Source organism: Tetrao urogallus (assembly GCF_951394365.1).
Source record: "Tetrao urogallus genome assembly, chromosome: 1".
Taxonomy (NCBI): domain Eukaryota; kingdom Metazoa; phylum Chordata; class Aves; order Galliformes; family Phasianidae; genus Tetrao; species Tetrao urogallus.
This window is the reverse complement of record NC_136813.1, coordinates 176,923,448-176,941,733: the sequence shown is the minus strand read 5'-3', so window position 1 is coordinate 176,941,733 and position 18,286 is coordinate 176,923,448. Positions and strand designations below refer to the sequence as shown.

Here is an 18,286-nt window from a genome sequence, read left to right as displayed (position 1 = left end):
TGTTGAAGTGCATCTACACCAATGCATGTAGCATGGACAAGGAAGAGGCCAAACTGGAAGCCATTGTGTAGCAGGCAAGCTACAACTGAGTTGCCATTATAAAAACATGGTTGGGTCACTCTCATGACTGGAATGCTGCAGTGAAGAGCTATATGCTCTTTAGGAGAGATAGGCAAGAAAGGAGGGGTGGTGGGGGGCTTTCTGTGCTAGGGGATGTTTTCAGTCTGTTGAACTCAGTGCTGGGAATGATGAGGTCAAGTCCTTACAGGACTTCCTTATAGGAAGGTCAACAAGGCTGATATCCTGGTAGGAGTCAGTAATAGACTACCAAACCAGGATGAAGAGGCAGATGAAACATACTATGAGCAGCTAGCAGAATTCACACAATTGCTAGCCCATGTTCTCTTGGGGATATGAACTTGTCTGACATTTGCTGGAAAAACAATACAGCAGAGAGGAACCAGTCTAGAAGGTTCCTGGAGTGTGTGAAAGCTTTGTGACACAACTGGTAGGAGAGACTACCAGGGAAGCACCACATTAGACTTGTTGTTTACAGAGAAGGACTGGTGGGAGATGTGGTGGTTTGGAGCTGTCTTGGATATAGCAACCACAAAATGGTTGAGTTCTCTATTCCTGGTCAGAAGTGGGTTCAGCAAAACTGCTACCTTGGACATATGAACAGCAAACTTTGAACTGTTCAGGTTTGTTGGGAGAATCCCTTGGGAGTTAGTCCTGAAGGGCAAAGGAGTCCAGAAAGCTGGAGGATATCATGAGGATATACCTCAAGAAGGAAATGTTAAAGGTGTAGGAACAGGCTGTCCCCCTGTGGCATAAGACGGGCTGGCAGAGAATAAGGCTGGTCTGGTTAATAGGGAGCTTTTTCCGAGACCCCAGAAAAAAAGAAGAAAGAAGGTCCAAGGTCAGAGAAATGGATGGCCATTCTCACTTTCTGAAGGTGACAGTCACTGGTCAGCAACCACATGCTACATAAATTATAATTAATATCATTTACATTTTAAGAAATTTCAATGCTTTGTCTGAGCCGCTCATCTAAGTTTTTGTTAATTTTTCCTGGGAAGAGTCAGGTACATCCAGAGGGCTTTTGGTCTCACCTGCCTCAGAAAGCTGTTTGAGAGTGCTCTTGGAGAAGCTTCTCTCTTCTCATTAAGGAAGAAGATTACAGCATTTTAGATTAGATGTAAAGTTTTGGATAGATTCAAAGTTAGTTGAGATGAGTCCTTTCTTCAGTCTGCTTTTCTTTATTTCTACTTCAATTTCATGCTATACCACCCCACACAATAGAGTTTATGCAAAAATATCATTCAAGAAGAGAATGAGCCTCTAACAAATATAATGTTTTTCATACTCTTCATAGCTAAATTAGTAATGGCAATGCTAGTATCAGGATGGTTGTAGAAAATATGTTTTATCCTCACCAGTTTTAGCAGTGCTAAATTTGCAATAATAGCATTAAATTTTTGTAAGGTAAATTATGAGTAAGAATTTTCCTGTTGTATACTAGTTTATCTTACCAGGAAGAAAATGTAAAAAGTTTGGGTAATCCATATACAGCATTAAAAGATATTTTCTTGTTACTCTTATTAAAGCTGAGGTGTGAAGGTAGATTTTTAATCTTTGGTTTCTATATATCTAAGTGATGAAACATCCTTTCCTTCTTAATCACGTAAACCTTGGAAATGAAAATAATATTGTGAAGATTTTTACTCCAAGGTCATATAAGCAACATGTGTTTTTTACTGTTTTTATAATTATTAATTTAATTTCTTTTTTTAATAACATCTAAAAATGAGGAAAATATTGCTCAAGTGCTGAAAAAAATAACTTTTGAAAAGAGTAGTGTAGAATTACTTCTCATTATATTTTAATTTGGAGAAGTCAATAGAAAAAGTACAATTTGATTTCATAATGCTGGATTGTTTGTGCATTTAATAATAAGACATTACAGTTCACATACGTTGAAATATATGAGTAAGTAAAATCTTTAGTAGTTACAAAACATAGCTAAGTTTCAAATATAAGATATATAAAAATGGAAATGTTACTTCTCATCTTCATTTTCATTTATTCTTTTGTATTTGAGTAGTTGATGATCTCTGAGTTTAGATCTGTGAAATTCACTGTGAATTCAGTGAATTAGTGTTATAGACATCACTGAAATTATTTTCTAGTAATGGGATTTTACCAGTCACCCCGTGTCTCTGATGGGAGCACTTTAGAGAGCAAAACATTGATGATGCTGACATTATACTAGCGTTGTCTTATCAAAATAATTCCATACCAAGTGCAGTCATGCACAAAAGGTTGCAGATACCTGACACGAAATATGTCTTTTGATAAAACAAATTGCTGTAGAATTTAGAAGTAATACTTCCTGAGAATGATACTGTCACCTGGGAAATGTCACTACTGCATCCTTTTGGCCTGCAATCGATCTTTGCACTCCGTTCATCCTGCAGAAAGGTTTGTGTGTACAGGTAATATTTAATAGAAAGCCATTATAATTGTACCATGTTACAAATTAAGCAGGATAACCTTTTTCCAAATATAGTGGATTACAAAAACCAGCCTGCCTTCTGTCACTTTTACCTTTACAATGTAGCTCTTGGATTTTAACTAGATCTTCCTTGGATAACTCTCACTGTTACAAGCTCTTCACCATCTTTGTCTGAGTAATGTTACGATAGGACACAATTACTCACTAGTAGAAATATCATTCATTTCTTGCAAGATGAGAAGCTTGTTAGCTTCTTTAAATGGGGAAGTGAAAACATTTTTTCTCCTCTCCTTTAGCTCACATTTTGAGTCCAGTTTCAGAAGATATGAAAAATGAGCCTGCTTGTCTCATGTGGACAGTAGTACACATCATAAAGCATCATGTATTATTCAGTTAAACTGGCAGACTTTTGGCAAGATAGCCTAAATGCCAGCCAGCAGACAAGCTGATTTACTTCATAGGTGCATTTGGGACACCTGCAGTGTAATGATATTAAGTCTTCTGAAATAGTTTATCCTTCCTTATATTCAGAATAAAATGTAGATAAAAATGTGATTCTGTTTCCGAAATCATTAGGATTTTTAAACCTCACTGAAAGTGAAATTGAGTAATTTGTAAGTTCTTGGAAGGTTGCTGATCACTTTCTGCTAAAGATTTACAAATCATAAAACAATACATTTTATGTAAAGCCTATGTAATGTTTTCCATTTTGATTATTGTCTGTAATGAAGGAATTCTACATATTTTCAAATAAAATAACATAAAAATCTTTAAGGTGACTTCTTTTGTTTGTTTGTTTGTTTGTTTGTTTGTTTGTTTCTCATTGTGATTCTAAGTGGATTGTGGACAGCAACTGGGTTGCTAGAAAACACTGGTGTTTATTTAATAATGTATCCTCTGTGAGACAGTAATTCACAAAAAATTATATACACTGCAGCACCTCAGAGTGTTTTCTGCTGCTAGTTGGCATTTGTAATTTGATTGTAATTAATTTGTAATTTCCTAATACAGGAGATTAGTTCTAATGTAAAAAATTTTGTACAGGGAATTCCATCCTTTTTGTTTTGTTTTTCATTAAATAGATATCCTTTCTCTACTTTTCTTTCTCTCTCTTAAAAAAGATCTCACTTTGCACTGAGTATCTGTGCACACTTATTAAAATGTAAACAAGGAGCAGTGAAAGTGCAAGACTTCATTCACAACCTGACAAAGTTTTTTTCTTTTTTTTTCCCCATGTTTTTGATTGATTCCATCTAAGAATATGACATTTGCATTTTTATGTAACTGCCAGCTTAAGAGAAGTATATAAGATGATCAGAGGGCTTGAGCCCCTCTTCGATGAAGAAGGGTTGACGAAACTGACCTTGTTTAGCTTGGAGAAGAGAAGGCTTCTGGGAGACCTCATTGTGGCCTTCCAATACTTGAAAGGAGGAGGAATGGCTGTTTATGCAGATGGATAGTGTTAGGACAAGGGAGAATGGTTTTCAACTAAGACAGAGGAGGTTTAGGTTAGATACTAGGAGGAAGTTTTTTATACAGAGGGTGGTAACACACTGGAACAGGTTGCCTAGAAAGGTTGTGGATGCCCCATCCCTGGAGGCATTCAGAGAAGAAACCAATCTGCCTGCAGAAATGGCAGCATCAAAATAAAAAGAAAAGATCATGTCTTAGAAGTTACATCACATTTGTACGGTTGAAAAATAGAGGGCAGTATTCTCTGACACTTTTGCCTGTGCAGAGCTCGTGTTTGTTTTGTTTCTAATACTTGCATCTTGTTCTCAGCTACCTTGAGTATTTCCATACAATACTGCAGGATGCAACAGGATGCTCTGTTGAATGCTACACTGTGTGATGTTCGGTGAGATTCTTAATGAACAATTACAACTCAACTGTTTCCATAGATCAGGCCTTAACTGCTAATCGTGTGGCATTTGACAGAGTCACGCTGTTGAATGAAATGGCTCAGGCCATCTTGCCATGTGGAAAAGGCAGTACTGTTGTTTTTTGTTTGTTTGTTTGTTTGTTTTATCCAGGTGTTGTCTATCATTGGAAAACAGTCAAATACATATACAATCCCAGTCTATTAAATCTTTTTAAAGAACTTCTAGGTTAAATGGATTTAACAGGCAGAATGCAATTAACAAGATGACTTATTATTAAAAAAATCCATTGCTCATTCTCTGGGCAGTATTAGAAAATAAAGGAGTTAATCTGATATTTGTTCACCTGATGACGAGCCACTGCTGCCACTATTCTCCATAGGGGTGGCCTTAAAAGAATGAGGAGATCAGAGAGTCCAGAAAACAGATGGCTGACAGTTACACAGTTAGGCCCTGGGGAGATGGGCCATAATATTGATGACTTGCAACATCTGCCCACCAACTTTAGACCTATCAGATAGGTACAGCAGACTCTGTGCCCACAGAGAGGACATTTTGTGAAATGCAGTTTTTGTAGCATCTTGAACTCAAGCAGTTCTTACATATATACAAGAGTTTAAATTATCCCAAAGCAATTCACATGGCAAATCATTTCCAATCAAATGTTGAGTACTGTGGGAAGAGTTTTATATTTTCACTGACTCTTTGTGTTTCTTCTCAAAGTTTGATACTGTCATCCTTAACTTTGCCAATTTCTATTACATGCATAGAAACAATAAGTCAGTGAAGAAATCCCCTCATTTTTACATGTAACAGGACTGTTAAGCTTGTTCAGAAAAAGTCACAGTTTATATCTGATTTTCTTACCCATTGTCTTTCATATAGATCTGCAGTAGCTTTCAGCACCTAGTTCAGGTACCAGAAGTCATATGTTAATAATGACAATAAGTAAAAAGTACTTCAAGATAAGGGTCTGGCACTGGGACAGGTTGCCCAGAGATGTGGTGGATGCCCCATCCCTAGAAACTTCCAGGGTGAGGTTAGATCAGGCCTTGGGCAACCTGATCTATCTGTGTGTGTCCCTGTTCACTGCAGGGGAGTTGGACTAGATGACCTTTAAAAATCCTTCCAACTCTAAGAATTCTATGATTCTATAATAATTTATTGCAGTATGGTTGTACAGTGCACTGATGGAGGCAAAATGCAGAAGAATTATAAGTATATATATATATTTAATGATTTGTTAGCTAAGAATCATGAGTTTTAAAATAACCAGTGTATTCAATTTTTATATTTTTATTCTGTTGGATGAGGAGTACCTGGCAGAATTCCAGAGATAAAATGCAGTATGTACATCTTTCTCTTAGGGTCCACTAGCACTTTGCAATGGCGGAATAATTATTAAGAAAGTAAAATCATACTTTTTAAGGCATTTCAGCTTCATAAGAGACTGTAATGTCCTTATTTTTTCTTGTGTATTAATTAACTATTTGTGCAGTGCCAATTGCAACACGTTGCAAATAGCACAACTTCAATTTGATAGCCTGATACTCTGAAACGTCCTCTGTGCTTGTAGTGAATAGAATTATACACTTATAGGACAGAAGCAGCAATATATATATTGATATAAAATAGTCAATTAACCACACTTAATTGTACATAAGAGAGTGATGAGTGACTTAGATTTGAGATAGCAAGGTACAGTTGATTATTTACCACATACAGGATAGATTTAAACTCCATCCATCAAGAGACCCTCCCATTGAGCCACGATGTTCAGAGAGGACCCATTTGGTTTCAAAACTCTTTGAATCAAAGTGATAAGGAGTGTAGGTATGGTTGAATGTGATATTATCATGTTTTAAGTTGTCAGTGCTGTCCTCATTCAAAAAAGTTATTCAAATTAATTTGAAAGATTCTGGTCTTTCAAAAGTACCAACTCTTCCACACCTCGTAGTTAAAGAGTGGATATATAAAGGATTATGATTTATAGACTGAGGAGGCAGATAAGAGTTCAGAAATACTGTTTTGGGTCCAACTGTCTCAGCTATTCAAGCAATGCACATGAACATTCTAGTGTTTATTTTCAGTCACTCAGTATATAAACCGCTGTCTTCTTAATTTTCTAAGGGCAAGGCTCCATAAGGGACCTGCCCCTGGACAGTGGGGAATTTTTTTTCCAATGGGACAGTATGCATAGATTCTTAGAAATGCTCTTCAGAAACATTAGGTTTATTCAGACAGTCTAATCTAATGGCTGGCAGCCCTACCCATGGCAGGGAGGTGGAGCTCAATGATATTTAAGCTCCCTTTCCAGCCTAAGCCATTCTCTGACTGTATGAACATCCCAAGCTCAGCAACAAATCAAATAGAACATTTTCCAGTGATCTTGTCTGTAATTAGTTTATCTCAGCATTTAATTTTCTTATGAAAATAGCACGTTTTCAAAGTTTTCTTAAATCTCACATATATGAGGTTTCTCTGAAGCCCCACTAAGTGTTTTTCAGCTGTTCCTCTTGGTATTACTCAAATCAGACTGTAACAATAATTAATAAATAGCTCTAATCAAAGTGAAACCAAGTAGTAAACAAAGCAAAACTTCACAACAATGTACTGCATGAAATACAGCTTGCTGTGTGCGTGTGTCTTCACACTTAGGGTAGCCAACAGCATCTGTGGACCAATTATGCTGAGAACTAGGCATTATATGATTGTGTTTAAAACAGTAGATTGTAAAAAAATTATGTGGCATTCAATTAGGTTTGGCAGTGGGACAAAATAATTGACTGATTGACTAATAACAGTGCCACATGTTTCAGATTCTTCTCCTTCCTATTATTCCTATGGAGAGAGGTGTTTCTTCTCTTCCCTTTCTTTTTTTAATTTTTTTTTCTAAATATTTACTCATTTTTTCCCTTTCCTAAATCTGCTCTCCCAGAGGCATAATCAACATTGCTCATGCCTCATCTCTGACCAGCAGTGGTCCCCTTTGGGAACTTGCTGTTATCTGACATGGAGCAGCTTCTGGGCTTCCATGTAAACCAATTACATTATTCTGAAAACTTACTGCATTTCAGGGTTTAGAGGGAATTTAACTGGTGTTAACTGTTGATGTTTTTTTCTTTTCTTAACTTTATCTGATATTCAAAAGTGTGAGGGTACACCTTAGAGATAGTTTCTCTCTGCATAAATACTTGAATTTCTTATGTGTGCTTTCATAACACAATACCAAATTCGAGAATGTTTCAAGATCAAATATTTGCAATTGCCCAAGTACTTCCATTTGTGCAGTGTAACAGATTTTCTCTGTTGTCTGATAGTATTTCCTATTTTTTAGTCACCTTAAAGTAATTCCAATATGTATTTCCATCTGGTTTGCAAGGTAGTCTTGGCCTATTTAGGAAAATGCAGATTGCCCTATAGTAGATAAAAATTGAGAATGTAGGTCACTTCCAGCCTACATCCCATTGGCATCCTGCAAAAAGTTAAGACAGACTTTTTTTTTTTAATATATAGCACTATATATCATAAATATATATAACCACTGTCTTAAGACATCCAATAAGTAACATATCTATTAATTCTTCCTACCTGTGGTACCCATTTATGTGCAGTGGTGCAGCTGTGAAGTTCTTCTGGTTAAATTCACTCTTACTTACACAGATTTACCAGATTCATTGAAGGGCTTTAAATTTCTGATACTTCATTAATTTGATGATTCTATATATGAATTACTTAATGTTGACACTTCTCTTCTTGAGTTTTTAAATTCTTTTCATGTACAGCAGCTTAGTATTTATTGCATGTAATCAGTCTGCTGTTCACCACTTTAATTTTTACCTTAGCTAAGTGATGGAAAGCTGTTAATTTAAAGGATTAAAAACAAAACTCGGTGCCTTAAAACTCAGATCATTACTTTATGGAAGCCAATAATAATTGTAAATTCCTTACTTCTTCAATAATCCTCTTGCACTCTTTAGCATAAGCTTCAGTTGTTGAGCTACTTTGTATAGGTATAAAAATTCATATTTTTCCAAGAACAAAAAACTGCCCACAAAGCTTTCTTTCTTGTCACTTCATAGGTTTATATTTAGTATGTGATTGTACCAACTGATTTCACTCTACTTATTATTAAGAATTTAACTTTTCCTAGTTTGTGTAACTGTAGATTCATTGAATTTTGTCTGCTACATCTCTCTACTACTTATGATTTCATCTAGCAACGTGCTGGAGAAGAAATAATGTTATTTATCTACCAGTGTGTTAAGTCTCCTTGGCAGTGGAAGAATTCCAGGCTTCTGAGATTTAGATGGCCTGTGAATCAGGCCTTTTCATTTTGATTAGGTTATCTCGTACTGCTTTTTTTTTTTTTTTTTTTTTTCCTTAATTTTTATGTGTTTTAATGAAGATATATTCCCTATTTCTGCATTTGGAAGCAGCTATTTTTTTTTTCTCTCAACTAATTGTAGTCTCAAAAGCATTAGTTTTGCCATTCAGACTACACTACCATGGATATAGTGTGTATAATGCATTTGTTGTTGGTTTTTTTTTGTCTATTTTAAGGATAGATTGGAGTGTATGTTTTATATGTACATCTTTTTGCACATTATTTAAGTTGACTAAAAGAAAGGTGAGCCTTTGGTTTTGATTGCTTATAACTTTAAAAAACTTTATCCTTTTGGACTGAGTTTTTGTTTTGTTTTGTTTTGTTTTTTTTACTCCAGCTGCTTGCCTGAGGCTAAATATTGTTCATCTGTTTCCAGGAAAGAGACTAGGGAAATAATATATTCTGCTTTGTTAAGCATGAGACTAGGAATGGGTATGAAGGGAGTGAAACTGGGAGGAGAATCCACTGAAGAGAAGATAGGAGATAAATGAGCAGAAAGTGACGACAGTAAAGAGCTAGAAATTAATAAAATTGTTTTGGTATGATGTCAAATTAAAAATAATTAATGATGAGAGTTTTGCTGGAGAAAAATGACAGAAAAAATATTCACTTAGAAAGATATTTATGATTCCCAGTCTTTACTATTAGTCAACATTGGTGAAACCCACTGTAAAATTTCTCTACAACCTACTCCTTTGTTTGCCTACCAGCACTGCATCCTGCTAACTCTACAGCAGGGATCTGTATAACAAGTAAAACAGGGCCAGAGCATTAGCTTGAGCCCTGGCCTGCAGTCCCCCATTCTGTTTATCGCCGTGGTTCCTAACACATCTGTGGCCTGGAACAGCTCATGGTCTTTGAGGCAGTACCTGAGGGAGTACACAGAATCATAGAATCATAGATATATGCCTCAGGCCAGTCCCAGAGGAGCACTATGAACAGGATAAATTCAAGTCTGACTCTCTCCATGGTTTTCCATTGCTATTTCAGCTTTTTTTTTTTTTTTTTTTTTTTTTTTTTTTTTTAATCAAATACTCCTATTTGCAGTCATGTCTTGTCTCAGGGCATGGCACAGTTGCAATTGCATGGTAAAAATGGGCTACACACCACCTTCCTGTTATTTCAAACCAGAAAATTAAAAACAACCAAGCCAAACAACAAACAAAAAATGCAAATAACTTTACCATAAAGCCCCATGGTTACTATTGGAAGCTCAGAGATCATTCATGTAGGCACCAATAAACTTCAGAACTAAGAAATATTCTCTCAGCCTATTTTATTTCACTGGTGTTTTGTTTTGTTTTGTTTTGTTTTGTTTTAAATATACACAGTGCACATTACTGGTGCTGTTACTTGGCTTAAGAGGCATAGATCTGTGTGGCAAAGATTGAATCTGTGTTCATGTTGGTTTCATTCTATATAGTGGGCTTTTTCATTTTTCTAATTGCTTGTTTTCCTCCTCTTCGGAGAGGAGGAGAAGGCGAAAGAAAAATTGCTACATTATCCATGGGACTATGAAGTGTGATTTCCAGTCAAGTCATCTCTCAAGATGGGCTCACACTGCCACCTTTCCTCTTTTAAGAACAGGCAGTAGTTCTTTCGATCACCCATCATATAAATACCTGTTGCCAGCTTTGTCTGAAATTGGCCAGAAAAAAATTGGTTAAAATATTAACAGTAAGTACACTCACTCAGCAGTGTCTGACAGTATAACCTCTTCTGGAAGTCCAACAGAAAAAAAAAAAAAAAAAAAAAAAACCTATGAGGAAAATATTAATAAGGTGGCAAAAGTGAGGTGGAAAATTATGACAGAGGTCTCTGTACATTTGATTAGACAAGTCCTTATTTACCTGAATGAACACTACTGTGGTTAGAGTAGGCAGTTTTGTCCAAGGAACCTATACACAATTGTGTTAAACCTTCAGTATTGAATTAAAGGTAAAGGAAGGCTTGTTTCTTGAATCATATCCCGGCAAACTGAATTATATTCCTACCAGTGTCACAGATTTCTAAGCCATTCTAGACAAAGCAAATTAAGCTTCTCAGAAACCGTTCACCTAGTATTCTTCATTTTCTGGATGAACCTAAGATTTGAAATTCTGCAGCTCCTGAGTACGTTGGCCTAACTTCACTGAGGGTCACTATGTGTCAGGGATTGTCTAACATCGATTTGCTCAGCAATGGAAAAGGTGTTGGGCACCAAAAGAAGTGTTAATAAATAGTAAATTCCAGCAATTTGGCCTCTGAGGATTGTTCTCTCCTGCTGGTTTCTGTTCAGAGGAAGGATTTGTTAAGAGCTTATTTTTTCTCTTTGCCAGGGTTCTCAATGTTTCTCATAACTGTTTATTACAGTTGTAACTCAAGTGGTGATCATCATGTTCTGCTGAAACACCTTAGCAACCTCCCTGCCATTGTGCTTTAAAATGCCATAAATAAAATGCCTTAGAGGCCAGCCACTATTTAGACAAGTAAAAAACAATTGTGTTCTAGTAAAGTAAATGACAGTACCTGGGTGTTTTTTTTTGTTTCTTTTTTTGTTCGATTGTTTTAATTTTAGAGCAATGAGAACAGATCTGAACTTTTCTAAAGTTATGGACAAAACACTAGTACAGCTGTAATGAAGAAACATTTTGGATTTTAGAAGAAGTAGGATTTAACCTTCCAAAGCAGCTGGTTGATTAGAATTTGAGAGATTCCTCTGGTATTTTATATTTTTCTAATTATAATTGGCTATCAAGTTACATATATTTGTATATGTTTGTGCTTTATCCAAAACATTGATTTCACCTGAATAACAGTATGTGAAGATATCAAAACATCTTATAAGGCCAGTTCTACTTCATTGTACAATTGGTTTCATAAGGATGGATGGAGTCATCCCTAAGCCTGAATAGCTGCTTATAAAAATGTGTATTTTTTTTTAGTATCTTCTAGAGACTAAAAATGCAGCCCATTATATAGTTGGTTTTCAGGGCTGCAAGCCATTGACAACTCATGTTGAAATTCCCATCAACCAACAACTTCTTCCAAGAGTTGTTCTCAAGTCATTCTCCATCAAGTTTTTATTTGTGTTTGAAACTGCTCTGACCCAGGCATAGGTTCTTGCACTTGAACTTTATGAGATTCAGATGAGCCCACCTCTCATATCCGTCAAAGTGCTTCTGTACAGCATCCCTTTGCTCAAGTATAATGGATGGCGGCTTAACAACTTAATCTATAAATTCCCTCAGGACCGTCAGGTGCATATTATTAGGTCCCATGGATATGTATGCCCCTTCAAGTTTGTGGGTGGTGTCAAACCTGAATACTCTTACCCTGTGTAAGAAACATGAGTTGCTTCAGATAAAAAATGAACAAAATAAGCTTGTGTTAGAGAGAATGTGATGTTTTTTCCTGATGCATACTGTGTTAGGCAGAAAAGGAGTATTTGGGTGGTAAACTATTTTGTAATTCAGTTTCCCCACTTGTTGCCTTTTACAACATGTGACATGGGTAGGATAACTTTCTTCTGTGTGCCAGGAGGAATGGAGTGGAGCAGAGATTCTGCAAGCTCCTACTCCCCATGGTTCCTGCAAGTCATTGGCTGGGATGCAGCATACAAGGTCCTGAGGGAGGAGGTGAGCCCAGCTGAGGCAGGTTTTATGTTGGGTCCATGGGACAGATAAGGTTCTATCAACCAGGAGTCTTCCAGGATGGGAAGGTTAGGGAGAAGCAGCAGCTGAGATCACTTGATTTGTTCAGCCTAGAGAAGAAGAGGCTGAGAGGAGACCTCACAAGAAGAGTGGGGGGCAGGTGCTGATCTCTGGTTACAGTGGTAGGACTCAAGGGAATTATGTGAACCTGCATCAGTGGAGGATCAGCTGAATATCAAGAAAAGCTTTTTTTTTTCTCAGAGAGGGTGGTCAGGCACTGGAACAGGCTCCCAAGGGTAGTGGTCATGGCACCAAGCTTGCCAGATTTCATAGAGCATTTGGATAACGCTTTCAGTCATTTGGTCTAATTTTTCTGTGGTCCTGTATGGAGCCAGGAGTTGATCTCAATTCTTTATGGGTCCCTTTCTACTCAGGATATTCTGATTCTATGATAATGACATCTGACCCTGCCTATCACAGTGTCCTAAATTTTAAATCGCTGTTAATGCAGAAAGTGGATGATCTGGACTTCTTTGTGATGTGTGACTTATATTTTTCAAAGGAGTCTTGTGTTTTAAATATATGAATTATCAATTACAGTTTGTAATTCCTTTATCAGGTGTTTTGCCTTATATTCAACAAATGGCAATGCTGTGCATTACTGAAAACTTTTCAACTGAGTGTGTCTTATGCCTTGGCAAGGAGAGGCAAAGCTGAAGATGGTTATTTTTTTTGCACTCTTTATTTTGATGTGTTTGTTGCATATCAATAAATGTCTTAAACATTGATACTAGTCACAGTTTTTGTACTTGCTGTATGCCACTGATCTATATAACAACATTCTTCAGTGCTTGTGCACTGTGCTGGCGTCCTACTCATTTAGTTGATAGTATATTCTCACATACCTGACAAAAGTAATCTACTTCTTGCAGTCAGTAATGCAAAGTTTAATTTGGAAACTCAGACCTTTGGGTCTTAAAAATAATTCTCTAACATTTTAGTTCTACTAATCAGGTTATCAGACTGAGAATATTATGCTCTACGATGTTGCATCATCTTGTTTCTGTGATTAACTTACCTTCCCAGCTTTTCAAGGAGATTCTGCTGCAGACGAGGTCTAAAGCATTAACTTTAATGGACTAATCAAGATGACAGAGAGAGAGATCTGTCCAAATGTGCATTGATTCATCTCAAAAACACTTAAAAATGAGAATGCTACTGAAAGCCCAGTAGTTGTAGATTTATCAGTATTTAAAACCTGAGAGACCAATTCATTCTGAATTGTCAGATTAGTGGATCAGACGTCACTTTCAAACCCAATTAGATGTGTTCCTCAAACAAGGAGAAAGTCATTTCTCTAAGGGCAGATTTTATCAAGTGCTTCTCAATAGTTTCTGGGATTAATGCTAAGTAATAAGTAGATTTATCACATTATTAACATAGTAATACTTTATCAAACAAATATCACTCTTCTTTGCCCTACTGTAATAGCTACAAGACTGCTGTCATGCTTATTGTCATTAAAAAAACTAATTAAAAATCCTGACATGAAGAAGAGAAAAAGCTCTGAGCTTGTTAGGTTGTATTTTTATTTTAATTTTATCACTGATGTTCTTTGTGCACTTAGATTTGAAAGTCCAGTTTTGCTTTTCTGCAGGCAGGTGGCTGCCTTTCACTGCCTGTCAGTCCCTTTCTTCAAGTAGAAACTGATCATCATCCAGTATTAGGAATTTTTTCATGATAAAATGTTACTTAAACGTCCAAAAGATTAGAAGAGGTAGAAGGAGAAGAGATAATTTTTGTCATAGCTTTTGGGCTGAGATACAATCAGGAGTAGGTTTGTAGTTGCTGTGTGTTTGGAGCAGCAACTTTGGGAAGCATATAGATTACAAATCTTTTCTTTCTTTCTTTTTTATGAGGGGAGATATGAAATTTAATTGTCTCATTAAGATGTTAATGAATTGTTGGCATTAAATTATTGGACAAGAATACTGTAGGCATTGTGGAGTTATGTCCTTTTTTCTAGATGCTTGTATGTTCTCTCCATGTTTAAGAGATTTTTCTTACACTGACATCATGTTTTCAACAGCCACGAGTGGGAACACTATGTCCTCATCCACACAGCATTTGATAGTTCAAAGAAAGTCTTTTGCTTTGCTGGAAACTATTGTTTGTTAACAATTTTGAGAGATCTGAAAGATAGACTGAAAACTCCAAGATTTGAGGAGTGACCAAATTTAAGAATTTGAGTTTGTGAAAGAGACAAAGATCCTTCTGTTGTTGAAAGAAGGAAAGAAGAGAGTCAGGTGCCAGTCTGTAGATCTTTCACAGCAGGAGAAAAGATTTCTAGTCCTATGTTTTGCATAATTCGGTTACTTGTCATAGATGTGAAATGTTGGTTTTGAGTTACTATGAAGTATACGTAGTCTCTCACATGCCTAGTAATACCACCAGAACGGTGAGAAGGGATTTTCTGTGAAATGGGAAGAAACTTGACTGGAGCATGTTTAATTATTCTGTTTAGTCTGTACACTATATAAGGCAAGTGAAAACCATACCTTCTTAATAGCTTTCATGTTCGTGACACTGTATCTTTCATGGTTGTCTTCATTAAATTACATATTTAAAGATGTGATTTTTTCTCCCTCCTTGCACCTTTGTTGTATCTCAAAATCAGAAATTGTCCTTTCAGGACAAGATATTCAGAAGTATCAGTATCAAGTCACGATCATGTTCATTAACACAGGTAGGAAAATGAGGCCAGGGGTACTCATGGTTTGATTTCATTTTTAATGAAATTAAATTGTTTACCTATTCCCACAACATGGCTTTAGCTTCAATTTCTGCACTAATAATAACCAAATATTTTTAATATGCTAGTACAAATGAGAAGCCTAGGATATTGAATGACTTTTTTCTGATATCTGATATAAGTTGCTTTATTTTCAACATGGTGACAGATAATCAACAAAAGAAATTGAGAACATCCTGAGAGCCTGTGGTGTGTGTTGATGTTAGCTGTTGAACCAGCCCAGGCAAGACAAGTTCTGAGTTTGTAACTGGCTGGTCACAAGACCATGTAGCAAATGCTGTCTCCTACTCTTCTCTTAAGAAAAACAGCTACCAATGCTGTATTTTGCCTGATATTTCAGGATTATGCACATGTATTTTTCCTCCCATTAATGTGTATTAGATTTGCTTTAGAAATATCTGTTACATCATGTGAGGCAGTACAGCCTAGCCTTTGATACCGATCTGATTGAGGTATCTAGAAAGAAGTGCTGAGCATTGGGAGCTCTGGTATGCTGATGCAAATATGCTTTGCACAGCTACACAACTTGGAGGGAAATTTCTCCTGAGGTTTGCAGTATTGTGTGTTTGGATCCAGCCCAGTGAGCCTTCAGGTTACTCCTAAGGCACTTTGTCTAGTTCTTTTTTTTTTTTTTTTTTTTTTCTGAAATGTAAACTTTCCTCTGAGACATTCAGTGGTAAAGATTATACATTATTAGCCTCATTAAGAAATCAACTGGGAACTTGCTGGAGAATAAGCTCAGATGAATGAATTATCATAATTATTAATTTATTTTATGTTCAGAGTCTGTATTACCTTCCAATTCTTTCAAGATAGAGTAGTTGACTTGCTTTTGTTTTGTCTTTTTTTCAACTATACAGGATTGTAAGCCTTTTTCTTCTTTGCAGAGCAGTGATGTAAATCTCTTTTTAGTTAGGTTTGAACAATTTTTCCTTGCATCTATCCTGTTTATAATGTACAACATTTTAATGCTTTGTGGTGGAAATGCATGATTTATTTGTGATAGGCTACTGCAGTGTAAGATTTTTTTTCCCTTTATTAATAGAAACTCATCACCTTTGCCTTTACTGTGGGAGGTGAAAGAGCTTAATTCTCTCTGACTCAAACAGCACTAATCTGCAAACAACTGTGCCAGGAGATGTTATTTATCATTCCTCTGTATAAACTCAGGCTGAAAAAAAATATAGATGTTAATATTTCATTATAAAAATACTTAACTATGAGCCTTATTGTTTTTTGTGTTTTTTTGTTTTTGTTTTTAATCCCTGAGGGAACTAATAATATGTTATGCAGCATTTATGATTTTGTTTTTCTATTCATTGCTGTGACATTGACAGTAATAATAAACTAAAGGTCAGTAAATCATTTATTTACCTTTTCTTCATTTTTTTATGCCAATTCTGCCCTCTTAAAGGTTCTGACTTTATGGTGAGAATGGAAACATCAATTTTAATTTTCTGAATAATATTCTATAAAGCTGGTACAGAGAAATGACAAATAAAATTGCATGCTTGTATGCATAATTACTCTTCAGAGAAAAAGAAAAATGGGATGGAAAGAGAAAAGAGAGATGGAAAGGAGAGAACAGGAAGAAGAAAAGGAGAAAATCAACCTAGAATTCCTCATTTCTTTTTCAGTATAAGATGCTGCCTCACTCCATTAAATGGCTGTGAGTAAATTATTTGGTTCTTAGTTACTATTTAGACAAGTTCCCCTATTTAAACTGTTCATTTAAGTTAGAACAGTAGTTTTCTAGAGGTCACAGGACTTGTGTATTGGAAAGGTATACATCAAAGCATTTTATGAAAACCATACTAATTTTGGACACATCATTTCTCACCAGGTAGACAATCATGATTTCTCTTATGTTTCCTTCAATCTCATTTTGATCTTGACTGTAAATGTGACAGATTCTTTGCTGACTCTGTAGTCTGTTGTGATGTGCTGGTGGCTCATGTATGTGTTGCCTTACCTCAGTTATTCATCCTTCACAGAGCTCCTTTTCACTTTTGTTTTTTATATGATATGCTATCCCGGAGAATTGTTTCAAATAAACAGAACAGCCCAATTTCAGAGAACTGGAAAAAATATTTCTAGCAGCATGATAGAATAGTGAATAATTGTTAAAAGGAGATGGCTGGTCAGTAAATGGACAGGTCAGATAACTTCAGTTACTCAGATTAATGACAACTGAGTAACAATATTGAATGGGCATCCTATTGAAATTATACTCTTACCGTGTTGCTAGAATGCCATGTTTATGTTATCGACATAGACATTTTGCAAGTCTGCATTTATTTGTGCATTGATATTTTGACTAATCTATATTAATGAAATTATGTAAAGAAAACATAATTATGTAACTTAATTATGTAGTAAGAAGGAGTGATGCATTGAAATGTCATCTTAATGTACTTGCAAGTCTCCTGAGACTATTGACAACATCTGTTAATCCACTCACCATTGTATTTGTAGTGATTGGTAAAAACTGCAAAAAGCAAGCCCTCTCTCTTACCATTCTCACCTGTATGTATGCACTGAATTTTACTTTGCACTTAGAAGAAATTTCTAGTAGAAGTCAGAAGTAGAGAAGTCAGTGAGAGATAATTTAAAGACAGAAACTATTTTATATGTATTTTTAAAGCGTAGTTCTCCTATTTTTAATTTGTCATTAAAATTTCCATTATTAGAGAATTAGAAATTGACAGTACAAGTAGTTATATCTCTCCTAAGCACATAGAATTACCAAATCACAGAATTGTAAGGATTGGAGGGGACCTCTGGAGTTCATCTAGTCCAACCCTTCTGCTAAAACAATTTTCTTAGATAGGTTGCAGAGGAAAACATCCAGGAGCATTTTGAGTATCTCCAGAGAAAGAGACTTCACAGCCTCTCTGGGCAACCTGTTCCATTACTCTGTCACACTCAAAGTTTTTCCCATTTTTGTACGTAACTCCTGTTTTCTAGTTTGTGCTTGTTGCTCCTTGTCCTGTCTCTGGGCATAACTGAAAAGAGCCTGGTGACTTGTCACCCACCCTTTAGATATTTATAAGCATGTAT

At 35.9% G+C, this 18,286-nt stretch overlaps 1 protein-coding gene across 1 annotated transcript in view; it reads left to right on the top strand.

Moving 5' to 3' along the window:
• TAFA5 (TAFA chemokine like family member 5) overlaps positions 1-18,286 on the top strand; it is a gene marked incomplete at both ends in the record, with an annotated part of 343,285 nt that overhangs the window by 249,978 nt on the left and 75,021 nt on the right. The gene's annotated exons all lie outside the window — the stretch shown is intronic.